Raw genomic sequence first — 27,352 nt, 5'->3', positions numbered from 1 at the left:
ATCGTATTGCCTTATCTTGTAACCTAAGGCTTACAATCTTTCACACAGTAATTGTTATAGTAGCCATGGTTAAGTTGTATTTCTGAATATTACATTAATAATTAATTTTCATCCTAATGATGTTGATGTCCAAAGGTTAGGGTAGGTGGAATATATATAAAAAAAAACCTTCCAGTGTTTATCAATAATATGGTGGATGTTACTTGAACTTTCCTTGACAAATGTAGCCTGCAAAATTTAATAACACTGTGGTGGCAGCTCAATTTGCAAAATACATTTTTTTTTAACTAATCACCTGCCATTGTAAGCAATGTGGCAACTCCAGCTCCTCGGTATGAATAATAGGAACATCCCTCTTATATAGTATCTGTCAAAGGAAATAACATTGTATCATCCTATCCTATTTTTTTTTTTTGTAAAAGTTAATTTTAATGTGCAGTAAGTTTTATCTTTTTTCCGACATAAAATATATATAGATATAATACACAAAATCCATAAATATCCTGTAAATCATAGACTGTATAAAGACACTCAGCCTTCGGCCTCGTGTTTTTATATGGTCATGAAACTCCTCGGTAACTTCTTATATCCTTATATTTTACAAGAGGGGGTACTTTATTCACTGTATAAACAATTATATTCTCCTTTAAAAGCTGTACAGTTGGTATTTTGCTTGTTGGATGGTGCCAGGTAGGAGTTCAGTTTTCTTTAAAGGAGAACTACAGAAGGTATATCTCCTACCTGATCCTCTGGATTGGTGCTTCTGTTAGCAGAAAACCGCCATGGGGTATTTCTTAGTGCAGGGCCAAATTGGGCTGATCTGATCGTATTATACACATGGGCCTATGCCCATATATTTATTTATGTTTATATTTCTTGATATATGTCAGTATACTGTAAATATGTGCTGTATACTTTATTGTATATCATTTTCACTTCGGGGGAAAAAGTAATTTATGGGCCTGTTTTTATGTGAAGGCAGCTCTGAGAAATTTCAAACATCACTTTAACATATCAATGTTATATATTATTTCACACTTTTATGCTATGGATACATTGACTTTGTTTGTGTTTGATTTGACTGCACATCTCTACTGAATAAGCTTCTGAATGTTTTAGGGTTTCTCTGTTTTTTTTCTTGATTTATAATGGGCCAGCTGTGAAACCACACTTTAATAACTAATTACATATTTGGTGACTTGATTACTGTATATGGTTCTGCTTGTTTGGAATTTAAATGTAATTAAAATAACTATGTGTGGGGTGCCACCTGAACAAACATTATAAAAATATTATGCAAATCAAAATGAAAGCTTATTGCCTTGCCTTTATTGATAAAGTCTGGTGTAGCTGGTAGAAACCAACCACCATCCTACCTGTTATTTGAGGCTATAAACTGCTTATTGGGTATGAAGTAGTGTTGCCACCTTTTAGCCCGTCTTATTCCGGGCAGTGGGCGGGGCTGTGATGTAATAGGGTGGAGTCAGGACACTACAGGGGCAGGTCGGGATGTCAGGGGCAGGGCTATGACGTGGTTATTGGCCGAATGTCGTGTCAATCATAGGCAATCCTGTCTGATTTTCCTAATTTGGAAAACCGGGCAGGCAGTTTTGACCTGGACAGACGTTCGAAAAAACTTGGTTGTCCTGGTCAAACCCAGACAGGTGCAACCCTAGCATGAAGGCATTTTTGATGTGTCTGCAAGAACCAGTCGTTTGGATTATCCCTGACAGACAGGTTAATCTTAAAGGGAATAATGCACCCCAAAAATACTTTTCTGCCTTATCAAAGAGAGCCTAATTCTAAACAAATTTGCAATATACATTAATTACAAGTTTTATGTTTTTTTACGTTATTTATATATGTATTGCTATGGCTCAGACTGTTGATACAATCCATGTAAGACAAGGCAGCTGTCTTTGCTGGGGGAACTAAGACTTTTGCAACAGTGTTTAAAAAGTAACAAGCAGGAGTTAAGAAAATGCTGCTTTCAATAGCAATTGTTTTTACAAATTACTTTAAAGGGGTTGTTCACCTTTGAATTAACTTTTAGTATGATGTAGACTGAGTGATATTCTGAGACAATTTGCTGTTGGTTTTCTTGTTTTATTATTTGTGGTTTTTGAGTTAATTAGATTTTTATTCAGCAGCTCTACAGTTTGCAATCTCAGTAATCTGGTTGCTAGGGTACAGATTAGGTTGCTAGGGTACAGATTAGGTTACTAGGGTACAGATTAGGTTGCTAGGGTACAGATTAGGTTGCTAGGGTACAGATTAGGTTGCTAGGGTACAGATTAGGTTGCTAGGGCACAGATTAGGTTGCTAGGGCACAGATTAGGTTGCTAGGGTACAGATTAGGTTGCTAGGGTACAGATTAGGTTGCTAGGGTACAGATTAGGTTGCTAGGGTACAGATTAACATAGCAACCGTGCATTGATTTGAATAAGAGACAGGAAAATGACCAGGAGAGGTCTAAATAGAAAGATGAGTAATAAAAAGTAGTACAGGTATTGGACCTATTATCTGGAATCATCGGGACCTGGGGGTTTCTGGATAAAGGGTCTTTCCGTAATTTGGATTTTAACACTTTAAGACTACTAGAAAGTCATGTAAACATTAAATAAACCCAATGGGCTGGTTTTACTTCCAATAAGGATTAATTATATCTTAGTTTGGATCAAGTACAAGCAACTATTTTCTTACTACAGAGAAAAAGGAAATAATTTTTAAAGTTTTGGATTATTTGATTATAATGGAGTCTATGGGAGACGGCCTTTCCGGATAACGGATCCCATACCTGTAGTAGCTATAAATTTGTAGCCGTTTGTAGCATTTGTTTTTAGATGGGGTCAGTGACCCCTGTTTGAAAGTTGGAAACAATCAGAGGAAGACCGCAAATAATTCAAAAACTAGAAATGACGGCCAGTTGGAAAGTTGCTTAGAATTAGCCATAATTCCATAACATACTAAAAGTTAATGAATATTTTAGCACTGAATATTTTAATAAACGTATATTGCTTAGAATTATGCTTCCTTTTATTAGGCATTATTTTGGGGTTGACTTGCCCAGGCCCAGATTTGTGGCTAGGTTGGGGAATGGGGTGCACTAGGACCATGATTCCTCGGGCGCCCTTGAGGGAAATTTGGACCTGGACTTGCCCTTTAAGCACTTTCACGTTACTCTCTTCTTTTGTGACCAGTCTTTACTAGGCTTTCTGTAAAACTCAGCTGGCAAAAAGAAATGTGTGATATTTACTTATTGTATGTGGAATATTTTTATTTAGCAGTTTTTAGTTCTCCTTCCTCTGAATCAACTAGTAGTTAGGCAAGTTTCACTGAGGCAAATGGGTTAAACATGATGGCCATGTGTCTTTTTTATTTCAACCCCATCTACTATGATACTATTAAGATTCTGTGAACAGCATCAGTATGTTTTGGCATGGAACGTAATATAACTTGCCTGAAACAATAGGTTGTTTCACTTTGATCCTCAGTTAAACTCCTTTATTATTTAAGAATGTATCACAGTAATTGGCAGGGTGAAGTACAAATATTAGTACTGATTATGTCAAGTACTAATTAAGTTAAGTTCTATCAATGTAGACATATTGCCAGGCAATTTGTATTGCACAAAATAATGGCTTCTTTCCGTGACCGTGTTCTTTCATTTTTTTTTTTACTTTAAAGGAGAACTAAACCCTTAAAATATCTATAGTTATAAGTCAAAACAACTGGACTTGCTGTATTTTTTGTTATGTTAGCCATGTGACTGGCTGTCTCAATTCAGAATGACGTGTTCAAAAATCATTTTAGAGTTAAATACCCTGGAAACTTACTCCAATCCTCATAATATGTTATCTGTAGCACAGTGATCCCCAACCAGTAGCTCGAGAGCAACATGTTGCTCTCCACCCCCTTGGATGTTGCTCCCAGTGGCCTCAAAGCAGGTGTTTATTTTTGAATTCCAGGCTTGGAGACAAGTTTTGGTTGTGTAAAAACCAGATGTATTGCCAAACAGAGCCTCAAAGTAGGTTGGCAATCCACATAGGGGCTACCAAATGGACAACACAGCCTTTATTTGGCACTCCAAGAAAATTTTTATGCTTGTGTTGCTCCCCCACTCCTTTTACTTCTGAATGTTGCTCACGGTTTCAAAAGGTTGGGGATCCCTGCTGTAGCATAACCAGCATGAGCTCAGAGACCTCATGGTAGAGACCTGCACGGGTCTGTTTCTTTTTTTTTTTTTTAAACCCCTACCCCTTTCCCCGGGCCTGACCTGGACCAACTTACCCGCCTCTGCGACGCCATTGGTTTTCATCCAACCCACTCCCCGCAGTGTCTACCGTGCCAAATGGAAGTGACGTCACATTGACCGGTAGTGACGTCACACTGGTTGGTTATTACCATCAGGACTCTTTGATTTCCACTGTTTTCCCTGGATTGGCCACCTATAGCCCCCCACTTCATAGGATTGGGTACTCGTGGGCAAAAGAAGAATAATTTGTCCGAGTCCCAATCATATTGCGGGTTTTTAGTGGCTACCTGCGGGTACCTGACCTGATATAGGACTCTACCTTTTGGAAGTTTGATGGTGATTGTATTAGAATGATTTGAGCTATGAGTTGTTGTTATGCCTGTACACGTTTCTTACCAAAATGAGTTGCAATATGTCTTTAAAGAAGAAGGAAAGCTACAGAGACAGTTTATTGACAATAGATTTGCCACAATGGTGCAACCTAGAACACTGTATTTCTTCTGTAGAATGCTTTACCATTTCGGAGTAAACTGCTCTAGACGCTCTCTCTTTTTGTTTAGGATAGCAGCTGCCATATTAGCTTGGTGTGACATCACTTCCTGCCTGGGCTCATAGCTCTGGGCTCCAATTACAGCAGGCAGGGGGAGAGAGGAGAAAACTGAGCATGCTCAAGCCCTAGCCCTGTAGGTTTAAGCTGAAAACAGGAAGTCTAATACAGAAGTATGTGTACACAATAGAAGGAAAGAAATGCTGTTTCTTTTGACAGAGGACTCAGATCAGTGTTACTTTAAGGGTGTACTGGTGTATTTATATAGACCTTTCCTTCTCCTTTAAGGTTCTCCTGTACAGATCATTGTACAAATCATTCTTAATGGAGAAAGCCAAATGGATGACTCGTAAAAAGTCAATAGAAAAAAATGCAGCAAGTCCAGTTGATTTGACTTATTACTATAAATTTACCATAACCTGGATGAATGGGAACCTTCACAGACATATTGCAAATCATTTTTGGGAGAAAACCTTCAAACTTGTATGATAAATTGTTATTTTTTTTAGCAAATGTTAAACTCCTTTTCATTTATTATATTTTATTGTTTTTAGATTATTTGCCACCATTTTGTGGCTCATTCAAATAGGGGTCACTGACCCCTGCAGAACTATTGCTCTGAGAGCCTACACTTTTATTGTGTTGTTCATCAAAACGCATCAGTTAATAGTGCTGCTCCATCAGAATTCTGCACTAAAATCTAGTTCTCAAAAGAGCAAACAGATTTTTTTTTATATTCCATTTTGAAATCTGACATGGGGCTAGACATTTTGTCAGTTTCCCAGCTGCCCCAGTCATGTGACTTGTGCTTGCACTTTAGGATAGAACTACTTTCTGGCAGGCTGTTATTTCTCCTACTTAATGTATCTGAATCAGGTGGGACTTGGCTTTACTATTGAGTCTTGTTCTTAGATCTACCAGGCAGCTGTTATCTTGTGTTAGGGAGCTGCTATCTGGTTACCTTCCCATTGATCTTTTGTTTGGCTGCTTAAAGGGGAAAGGGAGGGGGTGATATCACTCCAACTTGCTGTACAGCAGTAAAGAGTGATTGAAGTTTATCAGAGCACAAGTCACATGAATTGGGGCAGACGGGAAACTGACTATGTCTAGCCCCATGTGAGATTTCAAAATTGAATATAAAAAAATCTGTTTGCTTTTTTGAGAAATGGATTTCAGTGCAGAATTCTGCTGGAGCAGCACTATTAACTGATGCGTTTTGGAAAAAAACATGTTTTCCCATGACAGTATCCCTTTAACTGTCATGGAATGGCCTTTCGGCTGAAGCTCACCCACTGTGTTTTTAATTACAGTGGGATAGTTTGATGATCCGATTCCAGCTACACACCTGTTTGCCCTTGTTGGGTTTCACAATAAACATTTCTAGTAATTAGCACCTACCCTCTCTATGCTTTAAACCCCAGTTAAAAATAATAAACTTTGTGCATATTTATCTGTAACCGTATGGAAAAGCCATGCATGTAATTTCAAATTCCTGAGGCTAGTACCACACGGGGGCTGAAATTGTCATGTCTCAGCATTTTTTTGCCTTGTGTACCAGGGCCTGTCCAAGCTGACAGGGCACCCTAGGGGTAGGCAAAAGACTTCTGAACAGGTACCTGCCCAGCTCCCTAGGCAGGTGCCTCTTCTGCCTACCCTTAGTTCCAGCACCTAAGCTGGCAAGGAGGAGAGGAGGCTAATGCCTGCTTAAAGGGCATGTAAAGGCAAAAAAATAAAATCCCATTTTTACTTTTTTTAATGAAAAAGAAACCTATCTCCAATATACTTTCATTAAAAAATGTGTACCGTTTTTATAAGAAACCTGACTGTATGCAGTGAAATTCTCCCTTCATTTACTGCTGTGGATAGGAATTGTCAGACGGTCCCTAAGTGCTGAGCAGGGAAACAATCATACTTATGAACAGCAGGGGGAGCCCCCGCTTTACTTCCCAACTATGCAGAACTTAAGCAGCTTTGTTTATGACGATCCCTAAGCAGCCCAGACCACACTGAGCATGTGCACAGTCATAGTCTTGCAAAGATGTTTTAACAAAGTTACAAGATGGTGACCCCTATAGCCAACTTTGAAAGCATAAATCATTTGTTTGATTAGGCTTGTGGTGTAGTAAGTTCATGTTTATATTTAGTATACAAAATACAACATTTCTAGCCTTATTCTATTTTAGACTTTACATGCCCATTAAGGGCTGATTTTCCGCCGTGAAAGGCCGAGTTCAGCTCCTGTACGGCACTAGCCTCAAGGCAGTGGTCGACAGGGAGATTTTTCACTCCCGATTATTTATGCAAATCTCCCGAAAATAGGCCGCAGTAAACCCAACATATTGCGAAGTTTTTAAGGCGAGGAATTTCAGATGCATTTTCGGGAGATATGTCGACCCATAAATAATCGCGGGCGTCAAATCTCCAGGTAAAACTTGAAGCTTTAGGGCACAACCAGGTCATCAGTGACCTTATTTGTATTCCACATGGCCTGATGTTGCTGTACAAGCAATGTTACTTTCACCTGCCCAATAAAGTTTTAGTGGTGTACATTTACTGACGGCTTTTTTTCTGCCATTTAATGGTAAACCCTACAATTTTACTTTTCAAGGCTATGTACTCGCAGACTCATTTGTGTTTCTTGCTTTCCTCTATATCTATAGCAGGCCTAATATATTATACTTATTGTTAGACATTTTAAAAGGCAGAACCATTTTTGGAATGGAAGCCATGCCAGAAAGGAAAACAACAGAGCATAGTGCTGACAGAGCAGTGCTAACAATACTTGTGTTTACACAACTTCAGACAGTTGACTACCTTATTATGTGCCCATAACACAGTTGGCACAAGTGTCTTCTGTTTGTTTTGCTTTCTAATGTGGGTCAGTGATGCTCGATTTTACACTGTCGGGTTGAAACTGTTACCGTTTCATCTAAAATGATCTAACCATGCCTTTACAGTAGCTGAAGGATTTGACTTATTTGTGTTATTGCCAGTTCTTTTACCTGTAAGCATTTCTTCCAAACATCCTTATGTTTTTTTAATTGCTTTTTCCATTTGAGAGGTTACACAGTCTCTCAAGTTTTCCACCAAGATGAAATTGAGAAGGTGGTTGACATTGAGATGGCAAAGTAATAAAGCTTTTAGAAAAAAAACCCAAAATGCATATACAGGTATGGGATCCGTTATCCAGAAACCCATTATCCAGAAAGTGCTGAATTACGGAAAGGCCGTCCATTGTATAGTCAATAAAGTACCCCCTCTTGTAAATTATACGGATATTATAAGTTACCGAGGAGTTTCATGACCATATAAAAAAATGAGGTCTAAGGCCGAGTGTTTTTATACAGGTCATGGAACTCCGAGGTAACTTCTAATATCCTCATGTTTTGTAACTGGGGGTACTTTATTTATTATAATACACAAATTTCAGTGAGTCATGTGACTCCCATCAGAACTCACCATTTATAACTGATGACATCAGAACTCGCCGTTTATAAGGATATAATTTACAGGATATTTATGGCTTTTGTGTATTATATAGTGAATAAAGTTCCCCCTCTTGTAAAATATAAGGATATTATAAGTTACCGAGGAGTTTCATGACCATATAAAAACACGAGGCCGAAGGCCGAATGTTTTTATACAGGTCATGGAACTCTGAGGTGGCTTCTAATATCCTCATATTTTTCAACTGGGGGTACTTTATTTATTATAATACACAAGTTTCAGTGAGTCATGTGACAGAAATGACATCCGAACTCACCGTTTATAACTGATGACATCAGAACTCACCGTTTATAAGGATATAATTTACAGGATATTTATGGCTTTTGTGTATTATAATGAAATAATCCCAATTTTTAAAAATTATTTTCTTTTTCTCTGTAATAATAAAACAGTAGCTTGTACTTGATCCCAACTAAGATATAATTAATCCTTATCGGAAGCAAAACCAGCTTATTGGGTTGATTTAATGTTTAAATTTACATGATTTTCTAGTAGACTTGGGGGCAGCTTTATCAAGGGTCGAATTTCGAAGTGATAAATACTTCGAAATTCGAACATCGAATGGCTTTACTTCGACTTCGAATATCGAATTCAAAGTTTTTTTCACCGAATTTGACCATTTTGCAGTCAAAGTAAAATCGAACGATTCAAAGTATTTCATACATCGATCGAACGATTTTTCTTCTACTTCAAAAAACTTATAAAAATGCTGTAGAAGGTCCCCATAGGCTAACATAGCACTTCGGCAGGTTTAATTTGGCGAAGTATTATTATCGAATGGTCGAATATTCAAACTATTTTACTTCGAATCAAATTCAAAGTCGTAGTATCCTATTCGATGGTCGAAGTATCCAAAAAATTACTTTGAATTTTTTAACTTCGAAAATTCCCTCGAATTCACTTCGACCCTTGATAAATCTGCCCCTTAATGTGTGAAGATCCAAATTACGGTAAGACCCGTTATCCAGAAAGCCCCAGGTCCCGAGCATTCTGGATAATAGTCCCATACCTGTTTCTTGCCTTCCTTTTTTTTCAAGAATTGTATTTTAAAATGAAAGAAGCGGAATGATTGCATCTACAACTTTTGCTGGTGTCACTTTCCATAAAATAATACTTGTTATATTTGCCAGTGTTATTCACATAACCTGTATGTGCACTTATCTGTATGCTCATGGTTCACCAATGGTTTGTGTCAAAATTTGCTTCATAAAACAGGCCACATTATGGCAAGCTTCTGGTAATTCTAGTAACATAACTCCCAACATTTTGGAAAATAAAAAAGTTGGCGAGCGAAGCATGGTGATTTTTTTACCACGCCCATTTTTTTGGCCACCCCCCTAATTACCATGTTCATTTTGCAAAATTTGGCAGGTTATGAAAGTTTGAATATGTTTGTTTTTTTTTTTTCAGTTACTACAGTTTTGCTAATGAAGGTGAATTGCCCTTTAGGGTAGGGCACACTGGGCGATTAGGGGAGATTTAGCTAAAGCACACACGGCGCTTCATTTTCCGAAGTTGCCTCACGAGGAAACTTCGGGCGACTTCGGAATACGAAGCGATACATGTGCCATGCCACAGGCGACTTTTAATTATAGCCGGTGCAAGACAGAGGGAAGGCGTTCGGGGAGATTGGTCGCCGCAAAGACGAGCCCCCCGAATCACCCAGTGTGCCCCTACCCTTAAGCTGTGAGTCTTACTTTTCCCAAGGGACCTGTTATCTTATATTTTTTTCAATTACTTATTTGCTTATCTCGAAATTGTTACAAAAGTATCTTATCTGTGGCTGTGGCTGTTCTGGGCTCTCTGCCAAAAGCCGATTAAATTAGAAACTTTGTTTCTTTTTCTGGCTGTTCAGTGCAGAAAAACGGGACTTTCCAGTACAAACGAGGGACTGCAGGTTGAGCTGTCAAAAGAGGGACTGTCCCTCTAAAAACTAGACAGTTGGGAGGTAGGTAGTACAGCAGCTTGTGAACTGCAATACACTGTACTTGAAAGAACAGTCGGGGCAGACGGGATGGGGAACAGGGTGTAAGGCCTACCCTCTAATTTTTTAAACTTTATGAATTTAAAATTTAAACATTAACATTTCTGCAGATTAAAGCCTCTATTATAATTTTGTTTGTTTGTTTGTTTCTAGTGGCCAATGGACAAATCTACGTACCTCTAACTCAGAGCAGATCCATCAGATAACTCCTTTAGCTAGGACATTGGATACAGTAAGTTCCGATTTTATGTTGACATTAATAATGGGATTGTTATTGTACGAGGTTAAAGTGCAAGGGGACAAAACTCTTGAGACTGGAAACTAGGGATGCACCGAATCCACTATTTTGTATCCGGCCTGAATCTTTCTCGAAAGATACGGCCGATTTCCTAACCGAATCGGAATCCTAATTTGCATATGCAAATTCGGTGTGGGAAGTGGAATATTTTTTACTTCTTGCTTTGTGACAAAAAGTCACGCATTTTCCCTCCCCTAATTTGCATATGCTAATTATTATTAGGTTCGGCTGGCAGAAGGATTCGGCTGAATCCAAAACCTACTGAAAAACGCAGAATCCTGCCCGAATCCCGAACCGAATCCTGGATTCGGTGCATCCCTACTGGAAACCCTATCTAGAAATTAGTAGTTGCTACTTTTCTTGGCTTTGTATTGGATGCAAAGTTTGCATTAGCAGCGTGTTACTTTGGTTTGACCTTATTTAGGGGCAAATTCACTAAAGAGCGAAGCGCCTAACGCTAGCTAGCGCAAATTCGCCAGCGTGACGTCATTTTGTAACTTCGCCGATTTACTAACGGGTGCTGCCGTAAATTGCTAGGGAAGTGGACCTACTGTAGTGCTACTTCGCACCCTTATGCCAGGCGAAGTTGCGCTATGGCGAAGGGACGTAACTACGCTAATTCACTAACGTGCGCTTTTTACTGAACGTTACCTATTGCGCCAGACTTGCCTTCGTCACCTCAGACCAGGCGAAGTGCAATAGAGTAGATAGGGATTGCTTCAAAAAAAGTTGAAATATTTTCCAAGTATCAAAAAACGCTGGCGTCTTTTCCTTTTTTAAGGGTGATAGGCTGAAAAAGATTGTAAATTTTTTTGGGGCACCCTCCTTCCCCCCTACATTTCCTAACATATGGCACCTAAACTATACAGTGGGCACATGGGCAAAATATCAAAAATATTTTATTTTATGAAGCTTTCCCAGCCTTGTGAAATGTATTTGCTGCTACATATACGTCCATTGTACTTTAAATTAGCGCCGTATGCAAATTAGGCATTGCTAGCGTAACTTCGCTTTGCTTGATGAATTAACACTGTGAAACTTCGCTACTGTTCGCCTTCCTGAGCGCAACTTCGGATTTTAGTGATTTAGCGGCACCCTGCCGAAACATTTTCGCTGCTTAATGAATTTGCCCCTTAGTGTTGCAAATGTTTCCATTGGTCATGTAGGAAGTAAAATAAATGTAACTATCTATATATATATATATATATATATATATATATATATATATATATATATATATATATATATATATATATATATATATATATATATATATACACATACATACATACATACATACATACATACATACATACATACATACATACATACATACATACATACATACATACATACATATATATATATATATATATATATATATATATATATATATATATATATATATATATATATATATATATATATATATATATATATATATATATATACATATAATATATATCTCTTCTACACTAGAATACTTTAAATCACCTCTCTTCCCATACTTCTTTGGCTGATGTGTAGGCAGTAACATGCATTTTTTTGGCAATATGGCTTCCATTTCTCTGTGATATAACATGTTATTTGGTTATATAAGTTTACTGCATTCTTAAAGATGTCTGCAGGCATCAGTAACATAGCCCACGTAAAGTTCTTTTCCCATTATGAAGTGCACTTAAAGGCAGGGCCATACTTACAACATTATGCACCAATGAGTGCTTTTACTGCCACTCATATTTTTTCATTATGTACAGGTTTTTAATAATTGAATTTACCATCTGGGTTGTTAATACTAAATTAAATCAATATATAGTATTTCAGGACAAAACACAAAAGAGAGTTAATATTTATATTTGCTGTTAATTTGATGAAAGGTTTAGAACATTTCTCCATATTTTTTTCAAGGATGCACCAAATGAACTATTTTGGGATTCAGCTGAATACCCAACCGAATCTGAACCCTAATTTGTATATTCAAATTAGGACCAGATAAGGCCAAAGAGAGCCATGCGCACAACACTTTTTACTTCCTTGTTTGTATGACGAAAAAGACACATGATAGTAAGGTTCAGCCAGGCGCTCGGCCGATTCCTGGATTCAATGCATCCCTAATATTTTTCAGGAAACAAGATATGGGATCTCTTGTCTGAAACCTGTTATCTAGAAAGCTATGAATTATAGGAAGGCCATATCTAGGGTTGGCACCTTTTCTAAAAAATTTTACTGGCCCATGAGGGGCGGGAACAAAAATGGGTGGGCCTTGCTGTAAAAGGGGCGGAGTCACACCCAGTGACTCAAAAGGGGGCAGAGCAACACACACAATGGACAGAAACCTGAAAAAAATGGTAAGTACTGAGCGAATTTGGGGCGGGCCAAGGGCTTTTTCTTAAGGGTATTACAAATTAGCGGCAACTACATTGCCGGTAAAATTGTAATACCGGCCTTGGCAGGTGTTTTACCGGCTAGGCCGGTAAAATACCGGCCAGGTTGCAACCCTAGCCGTATCCCATGCAGCCCATTTTAAGCAAATAATTCTAATTTATAAAAAAAAAAGTACTTGATCCTAATTAAGTTGCATAAATCCATATTGGTGCAAAAACAATCCTTTGGCTTTATTTAACATTTAAACATTTTTAAGGGATGCACCAAATCCAGGATCAGTTCAGGATTTGGCCAAGGTTCAACCTTTTACAGCAGGATTCAGATTTGGCAGAATCCAAGTGCCTCACCGAAATAAATCCAAAAAATCACATGACTCTTTATCACACAAACAAGGAAGTCAAAACATTTTCTGTGTGCGCGGTTCTCCTCCCCCCTCTTTTCCCTAATTTACATGTGCAAATTAGGGTTCGGATTCAGTTTGGGATTCGTCCGAATAATATTAGGGAAAACCTATTGCCACGGAGGAATTCACTTCCTGGTAAAAAAAAAAAGCAGCTATCTCTACTTACTTTCTGGGTTACAGAAAGCTATTATGCTTTATGGCAGGATCAATTATCCACTAGCTGAATGGCTCATTAACATTTACTACACTGCTGTTTGGAATGCGTATGGCTGATTTAACAATGAAAGTCAGAGATACTTAGTGAGAGGCTTGCTTTAGAATTCCAATGGTAGGCTCGCCTATGACCTCTGTGTTTTAGGCACTGCATTCTCTGCTACATTAAACACTTACATCAAAAAATGAAAGTACTGTATTTTAAAGTTATTCTTTATTAAGTTACTGTGTAGCCAAGGGGGGAAGCCATTCAAGTTGAAGAAGAGCTAAATAGCTAAGGATAAATATCACATAACACGGTGATCCCCAACCAGTAGCTTGTGAGCAACATGTTGCTCTCCAACCCCTTGGATGTTGCTCCCAGTGTCCTCAGAGCAGGTGCTTATTTTTGAATTCCAGGCTTGGAGGCAAGTCTTGGTTGCATTTAAAACAGATGCACTGCCAAACAGAGCCCCAATGTATGCTGACAATCCACATAGGGGCTACCAAACATTCACACATCACAGCCCAAGAACATTTTTCACATGCATGTGTTGCTCCCCAACTCCTTTAACTTCTCAATGTTGCTCATGGGTTCAAAAGGTTGAGGACCCCTGATGTCATAACAGATAAACACTGGAGAAAACCACAGGTTTAGTTCTTATTAGTGACCAGCCTGATACCTATGGGTCATACGGGTTTGGACCAACACACTCACACAGTAAATTCAGGCCACGGGCGGGTTCTGGCCAAGTTCTTCCAGCCTTCAATCTCAATCCCATGACCCAAGTATGCCCCACTTCCGCTAGCATCTATTGATAGATGCATGCCTGCCCCTCCGTGACGTCCGAGATGGGGGCAGGTCTGGCACAGGTATATAAAGGGAAGCAGAGTGGCAGGTTAGGGTCAGATGCGGGTGCAAAGTGGCGGGTTAGGGTCAGATGCGGGTCAACAATCACGCACACATCACCAGTTCTTAGGCTGCGGGGACATGGAGCTGTAGGCTCCGCTGCTCTCATCCAGCGTTTTTTTGCATTCTGAGAGATGTGGATCTGCTCTGTGCCTCATTTCAGTTACTTTGAAATGTATCTGTGTGCATGCACTCACACACAGCGGAGGTCAGCTCAAATACACTGTCAGCATAAGTCATCTTGGGAACTTGTTCATTGGCATTATAGTGTATCACTTGCTGGTATACAATGGTTGTAAGTTTGGTGAAATGTGTTGGGACATACAAAAGAAGAGCTGAAGTGAATATAGATTATTTGTAAGACTTCGACAATAGCTAAAGAACATTTTTAAATGCATGGTGCTCAGAGTAGAGAACAGTAGTTTAAAGTTTTACCTAAATTTTAATTACCAATGTTCTACTAAGGCAAAAATTACCGTAAGCTGTCTGTAAGACAAATGTATGAACTGGTTGTTACATTTATTAAAGACAAGGTCACTCTGTGTAACATGAAGTTTACAGAGGCCTTCAGTGACCTAGGCATACAGTTAAAATGAGAATTTTATAGGCATGATGTGTAAATGGCACATTTTCTAATATTCTAACAGCGTCAATGAGACACTTGCCCTCATATCACTTTTATTTCATAACCCCATTAAAGCGGTTTTTCTTTGGGTCACAGGTCCTCTTTAATGTTTGGGGGCTCTAGTACTGCAACACTTCAAGACATCTAAGCCTTGATTATAAATCATTTGGCAATGCATTTTCTGCTGGATATTATACCTTGCTCTCTGCCTTCCATGTAAGATCATCCAATTGACAGTACATTAGGTTATATTGATGTTTTGTTTTTTTTAAATTTATTTTTGCTTGTTACCCCTTTCTGTGTTGCTTGTATATGAACGTTTGGAGATTAGGAGTTTGACCCAAGAGGTACCACTCTGTCACTGCCTTATTTTTTTTACTAATACTCACCACTGTGCTGAAATTACCACTATTTTAAAATAGTAAATATGCAGATCTTTAGTAACTTGGTATACTGTATTATCATTAGGGATGCACCGAATCCAGGATGCCCGGCCGAACCGAATCCTAATATGCAAATGCAAATTAGGGGTGGGGAGGGAAATCATGTGAATTTTTGTCACAAAACAAGGAAGTAAAAAATGTTTACCCCTTCCCACGCTTAATTGGTATATGCAAATTAGGATTCGGCCACATCTTTAGCGATGGATTCAGGGGTTCAGCCAAAATAGTGGATCCGGTGAATCCCAAATTATCATTCACTTCTATGCGTTCTTGCCATAAACATGTAGGATCCACTAGGATCAGCTAAAGTAGGGCATGTATTTCATTCCTTTTCTTTCTTTGTGTTCTATATTTTATCATCAGATGGTCTTGCATAAACAGTGCACACAGACAGCATTTTTTTTTTTATTTTAAAACGTTAAGTGGGTAGTTACAACAAATTAACATCTCTCTGAACTGGCATTCATTGCTAAACTGATGCTAATGAACAGCACTCTAGTACTTCAAGTATATGAAGCACATCGAGACCTGGTAGGCAAGCAGAACCCAAGCTAAAAGAACATTTGTGAACTCTTACTTTACTTGTCTCCACCTCACACACTCCATGATATATGCTTGCAGTACTAGCAAACTGAACTTTTATATCAGTAAAACAATTTGAGCTTTGATTTCCAGCTACACAACAGGAGCACTTGCTGCAAACACACAGCTGTCCATCAAAATTAGTAAATGCTTTTGGGAGAAACATTAAACTTTTCCCATGGTTCATTTTAGTTCAAACACAGAAGAAATTGGTTAAAAAAATCCCCTATGGATATGGCAATTGAGTTGAGTCCTGCAGCGGGTTGGGTACCCGCAAAAAGCTTTGGTACCCTGCGGGTTGCGGGTACAAGTTCCTTGTGCGAGTATAGACGCTGGTCGGCGGTTCTGCGGGGTCACGGGTCGGGCTGTGGGTCTTCTCAATATCGATTTTTACTCCTTTTTTTCTAATTACGCCTACTTCCGATGATGTCACTTCCGGTTTACAGTGATAGCACTTCCTGATTTTTGATGGTCAGCGGGTCCGGGTTGCGGATAAGGTACTTGCAGGTTGGGTCGGGTAGTAGGTCCAAGCTGGTAAGAATGCGGGTAAGGGTCGGGTACAGGTTCCAAAAAATAGACCCTGGCAGGACTCTAATTATCTCAGGACTCTAAGGTTTCAAATATGAGAAAAACAAATTGAAATTTACAATAAAGGATGAGCGAATATATATATATATATATATATATATATATATATATATATATATAAACATCCAAAAGTCTAGAGAATGTTCAAAGTAGGCTGGTCACTCTTTTGCCTTCTAGAGCAGTGATCCCCAACCAGTAGCTCATGAGCTCTCAGTGTCCTCAAAGCAGGTTTTATTTTTGAATTCCAGGCTTGGAAGTATAGTGCTAACCCGAGCCTCAAGTAGGCTGCCAGTCCACATAGGGGCTACCATATAGCCAATCACAGCCCTTATTTAGCATCCTAAGGGACTTTTTCATGCTTGTGTTCCTCCCCAATTCTTCTTACATTTGAATGTGGCTCATGGATAAAAAAAATTTGGGGACCCCTGTTCTAGAGCATTAGAGGGAGTGTTCTCCCTTCACTTAAAGTTTGGATAAAGATGCAAATCTACAGGCTTTTTTACACAGTTGACTTTGTGATGTCTCTTGTTTTTCTATTAATCTTTCCTGATTGGCTCCACTTACCACACTCCATATACATCTCTTCAGTAAAGCATGTGGGCTTTAATTTCCAACACTTATAGGTCAGGAGCCAAGAGGACCAACTCTACAGTTGGCCATTGAAAACAGCCACTGTATCCTGATGGTTAGACCACTATGATCATCCACTTTAGCTTGGGCACAGAAAAGACTAAGCTTATTTGCAGCTGATATCTTAGCATAGAAGAGGTGAAATGCTAAAAAAAAAATATTTGTACTTTTTAATAAGTATGGCACGGGGCCTAGTATTGTCAAATGATGTCTTTGAACACAAATACTTAATAAAGTAATATATTAATACAAAATAGAAATAAAGATAAAGTAAGAATAAAAAACATCCTCTCCATGAATCCAATAAAACAAATAAGTATAGTCTAAGTGGAAAAGATTAACACACAACCCATTAGTTATTAAAACTAACATGAGTATGAAAAGGAGAATTTCTGTCAGAACTGTACATAAACGTTTCAATAAAAGCCTTATCCTCAGATTCCAAGAAGTTAAAGTAGGGAGACCAAAGTTTCAAAAAAATATTTCCTAAAATCCATGTTACCATATCTAAAACGTTTTGCTTCATCCAAGCAGAGAGACCTAAGATAAGATGATGAATTTTCAAATTGATTTACGGGTAGCAGCAAGGGCCATGAATATTATGTTAATATATTATATTAATATATTTTAATATATATAATATATTTTAAATATTATATGAATATATTATATTAATATATTTATTCCAATGTTTCAGCTTTTGAAGAAAACTAGCAGGAGGAGTCGCCTGAGAGTCAAGTAATGCCAATTCAGGAGACAATTTAAGATCAATGTCCAATTTATCATTTAAAAAATTACTAATTTTACTCCATAAGTCTGAAATAAAAGGGCATAACCACATATAATGAAATAAAAAAGCATTATTTGACTTACATTTAGGAAGATTTTGTTTTTCTAGAGATTTGTGTCCTTCTTTTTTATTAACACCAGCTGTTAATCCTCAAGCAGGTAGACCCAGATACTCCAGCGAAAGGATCTAAGGGTATACAGCTTAATATTTAATACACTAAAAGCATAGCTTGTGTACCAAACAAGGTGAGTTTTGCAATATTTAACAGAGCATGCTTTTATCCAGCATTGTCCAGGCATCGAAGACCTAAATGGAAGTCTGTCAGTTATGTCCTGAGTTAAAGTATTGTTTGCTCTAATCATTAACTTAAAACAGCATTTTTATGAGCTTCTGTTCTTCAGTCAAGTTATTTCATTTACAACGAAGCTAATCAATTTTGTACAAACCTGGTACATGATGGCATTCTGTGCTGAAGCTGTACAGGGCCTTCCACAAAATGTTTTCATAAAAAAAGGAAACATGGCATTGCTTTCACTGCACTAGACTATGAAATAAACTGTATGGGACATTTGCACCGCTTCATGGTCCACTGCAACATTTAAATATCTGATACCTTAGGCATAGAGGCGGGGCAAGCAATTACTTTCACTTTCCATTCAGCACTTCCTAGATGTTACTGCTCTCCACATATTCCCCCCTTCTCTTTACCATTTAAATGTGTAGCCAGGGCATGGGGATGGACATTGGGTCCCCCATTCTGGTGCACAAACAAGATTCTGAGATGATACAAGGCTTGCCTTAATAATAGTGTGCACAAAATGGCTGCTGCCTGCTTGCTATAATTTTGAAATCCCAGACTGAAGGAAACAAGATTCAAATAAATTATATAGTGTAATTAAAGTTCATTTTGCTTGACTAATGTGATAAAATAGGATTCTGAATAATTTTTTTTGGGTGATGGGTCCCCTTTAAAGGAGCAGTCTAGTGGAAAGGGCCCCCTTTAAAGGAGCAGTTCGGTGTTAAAATAACAACTGGATAGATAGGCTGTGCAAAATAAAAAATGTTTCTAATATAGTTTATAAAATCTGGAGTGACCTGTTATCTAACATAACAGAGCAGAACACAACTCTCTAACTCTGAGTTAGTCAGTGACTTTAAGGGCAGCCACATGGGACATAAATGTTCAGTGAGTTTGAAATTGATCCTTAGCATTCAGCTCAAATTCAAAAGCAATAGTTATGACCCATGTGCCCCCCCCCCCGCAAATCACTGATTGGTTACTGCCTGGTAACCAATCAGTGGAAACCAAGAGAGTTGCAAAGCAGGAAGTAATGCTCTGGCTTTTATGTTAGACATCCAGTCACTCCAGCCTTTACAGATTACATTTTTGGCTAACGAACTATATTGAATATGTTTTTATTTTGCACATCTATTTGCAAAGTTTTTATTTTTATACTGAACAATTCCTTTAAAGGAACTGTTCAGTGTTAAAATAACAACAGAATAGATAAATAGGCTGGCAGGGCCCGAAACCTTGCCCAGCAACTGCAGAAAATCTTTGGGTCGCCCGTGGCCTCCCACTGCTGGCTTCCCTTAATTAAATTTATAAACTCTCGCTTGCCCCGCCCCTTTCATGACATCACTGCGGATAGACACGGGTCTATAAATAGAGGGGACTGAGTGGGCTGGGTTTGTGAGGGGGTGGGTTAGGGTTGGAGTGTGGGTCTAGTTAAGCTCCACCCGCACATCACTATTGCTTTTGCATGTGTAACTGGTCCTCCATTCTGGCACATAAACAAGATTTTCGGAAAAGACAAAGCATGCCTTAGTAAGTGTCTACAAAATTGCCGCTGCCCACTTGCTGTGAAATCCAAGGCTAAAGGAAACAAGATTAAAATAATTTATATAGTGTAATTAAAGTTTATTTGTTTTGACGAACACCATGGAAAGTTTTTGGAATTATGTTTTAGGGTGACAGGTCCCATTTAAAGTGGACCTGTCACCTACACCTAGAAAGATATATATGAAAAGCTGTTTGCAAATTAAACATGGAACCCAAATAGTTTTTTTATTAAAGCATCCATACCTGTTATAAAGGCGTTTAAATATCTGAGCTGTCAATCAAATATTACCTGCCCCGCCTCTATGCCTGAGACATAAAAGTGGGGCAGTCAATTACTTTCACTTTCCATTCAGCCCTTCCTAGATGTCACTGCTCTCCCCACATTCCCCCAACCTCCTCACACTCTATAATTGTGAAGGGCAATGTATATATGTATAAATGTAGTTTAAGTTTTATTTTGCTCAACTTACATGATAAAAATAATTTGGAATTATTTCTTAGGGTGACAGGCCCCCTTTAAGTAATACACTAACTCCATTTTATCATTATGTTTCTCTGTAATGGAAATCCAGGTTTTTTAAAGCTCTGCAGTATTATTAAGTCTTGAATATTTCAGTTGAGGTGGTTGGTATTAAGTGATCAAGCCTTAAATCCTAATTAATAGATTTTTTCTTTCTTTAAAGTTGTATTACAAATTGCGAGACAGTGCTTACCCAAGTTCAATCCTGCAGTCCTCTACCAGAATATTAACCCTCTTATGTTTAGTATATAGAGTTACATTCATATGAACGCATTTATCCAGTAAACATGATTAGTAAAGACCAGAAAGTGTTTTAATATGTCCAGCAAAACAGACAAATGAGTGTCTTCAATGGTTCCTGGAGGATATTTCTAAGTGAAGTCCCAGACTGATGCATTTCAAAAAATAAAAGCCAAACAAAATATGATGGGGAACAAACTTACTGAAAGGCCAAATCAATATCTTTTGCAAATTGACTATTCAGTCCTTTCAGCTGGGCAGCCTTTCTGTAATATAGGATTTTAGGTATCTTGCTGAATTGCACAGGAAGAAGCTTGACAATTAAGTTTGGTAGATGTTCTTGAGTTGCTGCTTTACATTTACTGAGCATTTATGGGTCCGTTTATTAAAGCGCGTTAAATTTGACCATATGTTTCCGCATGTTATCGATGCAAATATTTTTCCGCCAAAATATTCACATTGACTAAGTTTACTAAACAGCGATGCGCTCAGAAGTCATTGCGATCACTTGCGGTAACTATGTTGAATAAGCGTTAATTTTAGTGAGTTGCGAAGTTTCTGGCGACAAATAAAGTTTGCGAATTTTTATGCTATAAAATAGTCTTGTTTTATGGCGTTTATTATGGCATGATTCATGGCCAGATATGTATCTTCAAAACCGCTAAACTTTATAGATATCATCAACAACACAGTAAACAGATGTCACCCAATCAAACATGTAGGCAACATATAAATCCACATTTCAATAAATCCAGTCACAAGACTTACCCCTTGCCAATAGAATCGTATAAATCAAATTCATAAACAAGTTTTACCAATCAATCTGTGTGCATCATATAAATGTAGTTTAATCTAGGCTGACGAAGCCTTTGGTCCCTCCTTGCCATAATAAATCATCTTTCAGCTGAAAAAGCTGCTGTAGCAGCAGACAAAAGAATAATCCAAAACATCTTTGATTATCCTTAGTAATGGGCGAATTTGGGGAATTTTCGCCCATAACGAATTATCCTGTCACTTCTCTCTTCTCCTGTCAAGAATGGCAACAGGAACAGAATGATGGGTAAAAGACGGTGTTATGGGATATTTCCGGTCCCCTTGAGAATTTTCTGGCAAATAAATAATTTACCGCCACTATATAGATAGCGGTAAAATTTTGCAAATATTCTGACGTTAACTTTGTCTTTCGCATATTTCGCTGTTTAGTAAACCAGGCATTAGTGTGTAAGCAGCGTTATTTTCAGCGAATGGGATAACTGGCGAACACATATTCTTGCGCAAGATTAATATTTACCGCAGGTTAGTAAACTGGCGAAAACATATTCGCTGATAAATTTGTCTATATTTTGTGCGCATATTTTTACCGTGCTTTAGTAATCGGACCACAAAGTGTTTTATAAAGGTGTAAGGCTTTCTTTGCTAAGCAAAATTGTCTATTTTGTATCAGACTGATACAAAGAGTGAAAAAAAATTGCAGCACTTCCTATATGAACCACTGAAGGGCACTATTTTACTACAGTCAAACGCAGGGCTGCCATGGGGGGGGACAAGTGTCCTGGGCCCGACAGTACTGCACTTTTGAAAGAGCCGGGCTCCCCTTGACAGTGCCGAAGCCTTGCGGCCATTTTTCAAGTCCCAAACAGCCGAAATGCGGAAGTGCGGAACAGCCGATGGACCCGAAGCCACTAAAATAGCCGAAGCCAAACTCCCGAAGAGGCGAAAAGACTGTAAGTCATGAAAACAGCCGAAATTGAAGTCCCGAAGCGCAGATAAGATATTTTTTGGGGCCCCAATTTTTTTTAACTTGTAAGGGGGCCCTGGCGCCAATTTTTTTTAAAAAAAAAAATTCTTTGGGGCCCCAATTTTTTTTAACTTGTAAGGGCCCCAATTTTTAGAAAATAAATGTAATTTTTATTCTCCATAAATAGAATTGCAACTAAAAATGACTCTTTGCAGTCGACCGACCTGTTTTGTGTATTTTTTCAGTGAAGCTCAGGTGAATTTACTGCATTGCTAATGGGCTAATTACTTGGTATACCATATTATACTCTTACAACTTTTACAACGTATTTACTAAATTTGCTGTGGATAAAGTTAAAACATAAACTAGGTTGTGGGAGCACTCCAAGCGTAAGTAAAACAAAATAGAAGTGGGACTGATCGAGACAAATTTACTAGTACAGGTATGGGACCTGTTATCCAGAATGCGCAGTTTTCTGGATAACAGATCTTTCCATAATTTGGATCTTCAGACCATAAGTCTGTTATAAAATCATGTAAACATTAAATAAACCCAATAGGCTGGTTATGCTTCCAATAAGGATTAATTATATCTTAGTTTGGATCAAGTACAAGGTATTGTTTTATTATTACAGAGAAAAAGGACATCATTTTTAAATATTTGGATTATTTGGATAAAAAAAGAGTCTATAGGAGACGACCTTTCTGGATTTGGGAGCTTTCTGGATAACTGGTTTCCGGATAATGGATCCCATACCTGTAACGTACAAAAGAGAGAGAATTCCTCACTGCTCCCGGATTTATTAGCAATGGAGTATGTGCAATTGCATAGATTTTCAAAACAGGTTTTAAGCAGCAAGGTTTTGATCATAAAATTGCAAAGTTTGTGATAATTTCATAAAGATAAAATTGTCCATTAATTGGAACATGAATATGCTTTTTTTCCAGGACTTACTTGTCCTTTTGGTACACTGGGAGTTTTATTTGTGTTTGTATTTTGTTTTTTCGTTCTCTGTTTGAATCATAGATACGACATGGTAAATGAAGACTTTGAATGTTATCATTTTTAAAATCTATGCCAGTAGTTCACTGGGTCCATAAATGGTTTTATATCAGCTGGGTTTACTTAGTGAAAAAAATGCCTGGGTAGTAGTAAGGCTTTTAATTATTTGTTAATATAGAGCTGTGAGTGATCAGTGATCAGCAGCGTAATAAAATAATCTAAATTGCCGAAAGCCTTGATAAATGCTCACGCCAGCAAATCTGAAAGCCTCCTTCTCTTTTCTGACCTACTTCTACTCTTTCCCCCGGTTGTTAATTTTTCTAGTCCGTGTTGGCAGAGAACCAGGAATAAAATTATACTTCACTGCAAAAGAAACGTTTTCACTTTAATTATCAATACACACCGTGTTACTGTATAAGGGAAAAAAAAGTACCTGCAAAGCATAGCCTTCTATTTTAGCGCTCTAGGTTTAAAGATTATTTTTAATTAGGGTCAGTGTCATAATATTTTAATCTATAATTGAGTGCTTTAGGTTGTGTGAATAATGTATAGTTTGACTTCCTTACAGTTAGTTTGAGAAAGGCTTAACAAAGTGGGTTGCACAGGCTTATTATAAAAGGATTATTTTCTGTGTCCTAAAACACTGGCTGTGCTTTTTCACCTCTGTGTTAACCGCAGTTGAGGACATTGAGAAGGTTGTCTGTAATTTGAGTTTGCAAATCCCACAAGGAATATGCCTAGGATGGGAGGAAGTCATGTGACTGTAAATAGGGTAGTGCTAAATTGGAAGGACAGTAGTGGCTTTCTATAGCTTTTTTGTTTTGATACAGTAATAAAACCGGTATGTCTTGATAACTGGGGTTATGTATTTCATACCAACACTACCCCATCATATTCATGCACTGCTTATGTGTTGTCGTTTTAAATTAGAAACAAGTGTAATATTTTTATCCACCCCACGCACATATGACTTGAGAAACAATCACTGTCCATATGCAGGCATGGGATCTATCCACAATGCTTGGGATTATTGATGGGTGAATTTATTAGCCAGGCGCAAATTTGCGCCGACATAATAAAAACAAGACGCCGGCGCCGATTCGCGTACTTTTCGCCATTTTGCGGGATATTCGCAAATTTTTCGTCGAAGCGAAACGCCCAAAATTCGCCTATCACTACTTGGGATCTAAAGTGTTTCAAATATTTTATTGAAGTTGTACCATAAAACAAGCAGAATCAAAACGCAGATGCAGTCATGAAGACATATATAACAAATGTCAGAAAAATCAGACAAGTCCTCGATAAATAGGGACATATCAATGGTAATAATTTAACAAAAATATATACACCCAGAAAAAAAAGACCATTGTTTCCATAAATTTGCACAAAATCAATTAAAATTAAATACTTGTACGTAAATACTTATAGATTTGATCTTTGTTTTTGGAGTCGAATGTCTCAAAATAAAGCGACCATGTATTTTTAAAAGATTGCTTCGACTTGGTGTCATCAGTTTTAGCCTTAATAGCTTCCTGCCAGCTCAGTTGATTAAGTAGTGAAATGATATCTGCTATAAGAGGAGAATCATTCTTTAACCAATGATTGAATAAGGCTTTCTTGGAAGCAGCCATCATTTAACCAACCAGTTTCTTAGTTCCTTGGGATATTGGATCAAGACTAGGTTTGGAGAAGAGCTTATTGTCGTCAACATGCAATAAAGCAAAACTATGGGATAACGTAAAATTAGTTTTCAACCTAGAATTCAAAAATCTCGAGACTTCACTCCAAAAAATACTTAACTTAGGACAGGACCGGAGATAATGGAATAAATGAACATTGTGTTCTTCACATTTAGGGCAATACTTGGAATCTAGGGTACTTTTCTATCATTTGGATCACTGAGCATTGCCTGCTTAAAAAAAGAAAACATTAAATAAACCCAGAAGGATTGTTATTCATGGACTTCATTACCATGAAGCCCAAGGTACTGTTTTAGTATTTCAAAGAAAAAGGGAAGAATTTTTAAAAACTGGGACATGACAGTCCTATAATTTTTGGATATCCGTTTCCAAAGCAGTATCCCATAACTCTACATGAAAATGTGAGCTTAAAGCGATAGTGACAAGTTTAAATTATAACAGGAATGTCTCACTATTACTATATAAACCTAGTGCTACTAATTGAGCTGCCCCTCCATTGCCCACCCGTGTTACTTTCTCACAAAGGTCAGACAGTTTTTGAACATTTCGCCCTCTTTCACTTCAGGTGTATTTCCTGGTGGAGGGGGACTTTTAGTTTACCTAGGAAAAATATGTAAAATATACCTTTTTTTTTTATTTTCAGGACAACCTTCACTTTCAAAATATGCTAGAAGTTTTGAGTTTGAGTTCCACAAGTTATATCCTTATAGAGATAATGATATAGCCTAAATTTCTTTAAAAAAAAGACATGATATAAAGACATATCAGAAACATAATTTATTACATGCACAGAAATACAGCTGAATTGGAAAGCCCCTTATCTCCTGAACAAGCGAATACCAAATATATATAGTTTTAGGGAGATTTCTATCTAGTATAGGTAGGGTTGCCACCTTTCCATAGGGCTGAGACCGGGCAGGGGGCTGCCCAGCGGGGTTATGATGTAGATGGGAGTGGCTGTGACATCAAGGGCAGGGCTATGGTGCCGTGATCAGCAATTGGCTAATCGCTGTGTCAGTCAAGGGAATCCTGCCCGGTTTTCCTTATATGGAAAACCGGGCATGAAGTTTTGACTCGGGTAGCCCTTCAAAATACCGAGCTGTCCGAGTCAAAACCAGACAGGTGGCAACCCTAAGTATAGGGCAGAAACTCCCAGCAATACACTACCAAATTTCCAAGGCCAAAAAACCCACTAACAGTAGGTTTACCATAGCAGATGATACATTTTTGGAAAGAACAGATTCATTCTGACAAATCCAAAATGTATAGATATGTCTTTCAACTCCAAACTGTCCAGTTACAACGCATTCCTAAATATATCGGTTTATATAAAATGTTCTGAATTTTTTTTCAAAAATTAACCTTAAAGCTTACAGTTTACATTATCTTATCTCCTACAGGTCATTAGGTACCAAATTAAATCACCCTAAATATGAAGGCTATGGATCCAATATATCCGTTGATGCCCAATGTGCATAGGTTTACCAAAGTGTGTGGCCTTTAAGGGCCCCAAAGTGAAGATACCCCATATGATCTATCATTTCTGTCATTCTAGCTACTGCAAAATCAACAAAAAGGTCAATTATGTACAAGAGTGACAAAACTCATGTGTACAATTAGGGGGTTATTTATTAACGATCGAATGGTATCTTATTTAAGAAAAAACTTGGATCTGCGAGTTCGAGTTGTGAAACCGGAAAACATGAATTGATCGAGTTTTCTGTGAACAAAAACTCGAATACCTCAAGTTTTCGGGGGAAAATCCTCCAGGACAACTCGAACATCATGCAGGCTATTACCATCTTCATATGGTTCAAGGGACCCCTGCCATTGACTCCTACATGACCTAGACAGGTTTTAGATGGTGTATTTTCGGATTCAAGCTATTTCCAGGGTCGGGGCATAATAAATCTTGAAAAAAAATTTTTTTTTTAAATCTGAAAATGTGAGTTTTAACCAAAAAAAAATAAAAAATAACTTGAACCTTAATAAATCTGCCCCTAATTGTTACGCATGTATAGTCACATTACACTTGTTGCATTGTATGTGGGGTGAAACTGCAGAAAAGTAAGTTCACCCCATAAAGCCATATATTTTTGGAATATACACTCCCCCAAATCCAAAATGGGTAAGCAACAAATCTTTCCTGAATTTGGCAATTTTGATGACA

At 37.9% G+C, this 27,352-nt stretch overlaps 1 protein-coding gene across 9 annotated transcripts in view; it reads left to right on the top strand.

Annotated features, from left to right (window-relative positions):
* strbp.L (spermatid perinuclear RNA binding protein L homeolog) overlaps nt 1-27,352 on the top strand; it is a 121,786-nt gene that overhangs the window by 21,049 nt on the left and 73,385 nt on the right. For 8 of the 9 annotated variants that reach the window (XM_041572059.1, XM_041572055.1, XM_041572060.1 and 5 more), the window contains 1 exon segment: nt 10,447-10,525. The exons of the other annotated variant lie outside the window; for it this stretch is intronic. The gene's annotated coding sequence lies outside the window, so the exon portion shown is untranslated. 9 annotated transcript variants of the gene reach the window in all.

The sequence above is a fragment of the Xenopus laevis genome, chromosome 8L (genome assembly GCF_017654675.1).
Source record: "Xenopus laevis strain J_2021 chromosome 8L, Xenopus_laevis_v10.1, whole genome shotgun sequence".
NCBI lineage: Eukaryota > Metazoa > Chordata > Amphibia > Anura > Pipidae > Xenopus > Xenopus laevis.
The sequence above is the reverse complement of the archived record's forward strand: the minus strand, read 5'-3'. Positions and strand labels throughout refer to the sequence as shown.